Raw genomic sequence first — 4430 nt, forward strand, 5'->3', positions numbered from 1 at the left:
CCCGCGCCCGGAGTAGCGCAGGTACCGAGTTCCGCACTGGACCCCCCACCCGCCCGTGGGCCCGGGTCACGGACACGACTGTCCCAGAGCACCCAGAGGCAAACCGAAAACTCTGCGTCCAGGGCGCGTAGGAAATGGACAGTTGGCCACGAGCCCGGTAATCCCAGGACGCCACCAGCTCATCCATACCTCGTCTCCCCGGGTGGATCTGGTCACAGCCGGGGCCCCGCCTGAGCACCAGGAGACGCGGACGCCTAGGCCTTTTTCAGTGTCACGCGCTGTGCATCCAGAGCAAGTGGTGGTCTCTATAAATGAGCTTCTGAGAAGTTAGGTTCCTGTGCCCCAGGGCCAATGGGATCGGGAGCTAAATCTATGGGCGGGGCGGGGGGGATGGGGGGGTGCTAAATGGAGACAAAACCCTTTGAATGAAAATATGACTGGGAATCGTTTAAATGCCTTCTTCACAGTGCAGTGATAAACACTTCTTTGCAAGACAGTGATCACAGGGAAAAGCTGGAAAGTGATTTGCAGATTCAGGAAAAGCGCTGGTTATCAGGCTTTCTGGGTGTGGATGGCCATGCCAAAATTCACCTGCTGCCGCTGCTCTGCGAAATTAGTACTTGCACCTAGGTAGTTTCTGGTTTGTATTTACAAAATAAATAAATAAATAAATAAAAATTATAATATTCGTTAAATTGTTTAAAGCAACACAAGGAATTGCTGTTAATTCTTTACCCCATACAAGAAAATTTCAGACAGGCCTAGATAAGAAAATGGTTTACACACAATGTTTTTAGGATGTTAAAAACACCATACTGTATACTTTTAAATGACTTAAAAGTATATATCTATTAAGCCCCCAAACACTCGGATGAAATTGGGTTGAGGGTTTTTTTGGATTAAATTTGAGTCAGTTTCACGACCCTTACAAAGTCACATACAAATATATTTGTCATTTTAAGCCAACGTTGGGAAAATTTCTTCAGAGCTGGCTCTTAATAACTTTGAAAATTTGAAAAACACCCTCTACAGAATAAAACTTTAAAGATGAAAAAAATTCTGAAAACAGTTCCAGGAGGCATTATAAAACTAAAGAAAATGGCCCAGCTAGTGTGGCTCAGTGGTTGAGTATTGACCTGTGAACCAGTAGGTTGTAGTTTCATTCCTGATCAGGGCACATGCCTGGGTTGCAGGCTCAATCCCCAGTGTGGGGTGTGCAGGAGGCAGCTGATTAATGATTCTCTCTCATCATTGATGTTTCTCTCTCTCCCTCTCTGAAATCAATAAAAAATATATTAAAACACAAAAAGTTAAGAGGATAAATGGGTGGCAGCCTTACTTGGACCAGGGCCCACCACCCTCCACCTCATGACCTCTCCATTATTTTACCTGAAAAGGTTACCATTTTTTATAGAGCAGGGTATTGGGACTCCCACATTTTCTTTTCCTTTTAACTAATCTTTTTCTCTCTCTCTCTTATTACATATCAAACAAGAAGAAAATAAAAATTGCCTGTAATCCATCAACTACATACCATCAGCTTCATCAACTTCATCAGCTTTTAGTCTGTGTCTATGTATACATACTTTCTTTAAAAACAAAGTGAGTTTATATACAAAACACAGGGATGAAGGGCAACATCTCAGGAGTCAGATAGCCTGTGTCTGAATCCTGGCTCTCCTACACCTTGGAGATTTGAACTTGAGCTAGTTACTTAGTCTTTAGGTGGTTATTGGTGATCAGGGGAAACAATATCTCAAGGTAGTTACAGAGATTAAATGAGATCATGTGTGTAAGGCACTGAACAGTCATTCTCACTGGTTGGCACAAAATAAATGATAGCTATTATTATTTTGTAAATTGCTCTATTGCAAACATGGTTCCCTGTCACTCAATATCTTGCTACAACTCTATATTTAATGGTTGCATGGTATTCTATTGTTTATTATGTACCATAATTAATTTAACCAAGCTTCCTATTGTTCACAAAACATCCTTGTAGCAATGTCATTGCACACTCCCAGATAAATTTCAGAAAGGGAATTGCTGAGAAATAAGATTATTTCCAGTAAAAAAAATTTTAATACACATAGCCAATTTTACTTAAAAACTATAAACTTTGTGCTTAACATTTGGTGCCTAATGTGGGGCTAAACTTTGGAGAAGGAGAGAGGAATGCTGCTCTTTGGGTCAAGGTCAAAGTGTGACATCTACATACCCTTGAGGCTCATGGGACTCCTAGTGTGCTCCCTTTCTGCACCTTCAAAGTCTTGGATCTTAGGAACACCTGCCTTTTGGTGGAAGCCCAGGACTATATTGTGCCAGAGAGTATCTTTCAGGAGAGTATTAGAAGGTGGCAGCCCAGGAGGTGGTGAGGAATTATTTCCTCATGCTGATACTGTGTCAGTACCAATTCGGTACCACAAATGTGAAGGAGAGAATTACCTCAGTGGTGAGTTTTTGAAGGACACCCTCAATTTTAATGTTCCTGTATATTTTTTCTTTGTCTGAGATAATTGAACTCATAGTGACATCTGGTGGCCATTCCATGTAATTAGTTTGGGTTTTTGCTCCAGACCAAAGTTATAAGCTGTTTTGGAAATTATCTACTGAGGGTTGGCTTTCCACTCTGAAGATAAGAGAGTAAGTAGCCAGCGACCCAATGGGATGGGCACCAGAAAGCAGCATTCTACCGACCAGAAACAACTTCCCAGCCTTGATTGGTTGAAAGCAATTTAAATTGGGGGAAGTCAAACTCAAGACATCCCCTGCCCCTCCCACAAAACACCAGTTGTTATGAGAGAACAATATGGGGCTCATTCATCCTTTAAAAAAAAAAAAATCTTAATGGTTCAACCTTACTGAAAATGACAAGTTAGAAATGATGAGAATTATTTTCTCTCTTCTAAACTTACATTGGCAAGAGAAAATATTTATGAAGCTAGTTTCTTGGGCCTACTGACTCTTGGGTTTTCTTTATTGAATCTTTCCTCCCAGAGGAAGCCATTTTTTTTTCTGTCTATGTCTCTTGTGCTATTTGTCATAAGAAGGAAATACCATAGGGATAGAACACAAGCGCAGACTTGCAGACTTTCTGTAAGCCTGTTGTTCGAGCTGTCACAGATTAGCAGGTTTGTGACTGGAAGTGTCTCACATTTGGTGGAAGACCAGAGATACTGCATGCACCATCCTGACTACCTATTTTTTGTCTTATATACCGAACTTATAACATAGAAACTCACACCTGAAACCTATGTGTCCATGTTGATCAATGTCACCCCAATCAATTTAATAAATAAAATTTTTTTAAAAGATGAAAGGACAAAAATTAGAAAATCAAAACTCACTCAGACCCCTTCCTATGTACCTTCAGATAGTTGAAGATATTGTAAAAAATTAGGGCATTGAGAAAAATAGAATATTGGAAGTACAATTGCCCAGCACTAAGAAGATAAACACACACAATGGGACAAAAATAAATACAAATGCTAAGCCTTTTGAATTTGCTATCTCTGCTAATTGGGTCTTATAGATTCTAACACAACAAGGGATTAAAAGAAACAGAAGGGAAAACCCAGAAATTTCCCAACAAGGTGGAAATTGTTTAGAGATGATTGAGATATAAGATTATAAAAATTGGTATATTTCAACAGAATTTAAAGGTTTTAATAATTGATCAGGAATTTTGCCAAATTGGAAGCTGGTTTTTCAAAGGCTGACAAGACTATTTTGAAGGTCTCAGCAGGTCTTCCTGCCAAGTAATCAGAAATGCAAACCCAGCTCACAACTGCTTGAGGATTGAAAACTGAAGGGAAAAAAAATTGAGAAAGGCGTATTTTTATTTATTCAAATGTTCTATTGCTTTTTTTAAAAAAAATTGAGTTTCTTAGGTTGGTTTTGGTTCACAACACCATACAGGTTTAAAATGTACAACTCAATGAAACATCATCTGCACCCTGCATGGTGCGCCCATCATCCCAAGCAAAGTCTCTTTCCATTTCCCCGCCTATGCCCATCTCCACCTAGCCCCCACCCCCTTTCCCTGGGACTATCACCACACTGTTGTCTGTGTCTTTGTGTTATGTATATATGTTTTTTGGCTAATCCCCTCACCTTCTCTCATCCAGTCTCTCCATCCCCTCCCCTCTGACAGCTGTCAGTCTGTTCCTTATATCCATGCCTCTGTTTCAATTTTGTTTGACAGTTTATTTTGTTCATTGGATTCCACATATAAGAGAAATCATATGGTATTTGTCTTTCTCTGACTGGCTTACTTCGCTTAACAGAATAATCTCCAGGTCTATCCATGCTGTTGCAAAAGGTAAGATTTCCTTCTTTTCTTGAGCCGAGTAGCATTGTGGTGTAAATACACCACAACTTTTTTTTTTTTTTTCCCAGAGTGGAAGGGAGAGGGAGAGATAGAAACATCA

At 40.1% G+C, this 4430-nt stretch overlaps 1 long non-coding RNA gene across 1 annotated transcript in view; it reads right to left on the reverse strand.

Annotated features, from left to right (window-relative positions):
• Positions 1 to 332, reverse strand: part of LOC106725172 — a 5064-nt gene extending 4732 nt beyond the window's left edge. The window contains exon 1 of the long non-coding RNA XR_001361040.1: positions 190 to 332. This is a non-coding gene — a long non-coding RNA (uncharacterized LOC106725172). The remainder of the gene's footprint in view (positions 1 to 189) is intronic.
• Between the last annotated feature and the right edge of the window lie 4098 nt (positions 333 to 4430).

The sequence above is a fragment of the Myotis brandtii genome, unplaced genomic scaffold (assembly GCF_000412655.1).
Source record: "Myotis brandtii unplaced genomic scaffold, ASM41265v1 scaffold1403, whole genome shotgun sequence".
NCBI lineage: Eukaryota > Metazoa > Chordata > Mammalia > Chiroptera > Vespertilionidae > Myotis > Myotis brandtii.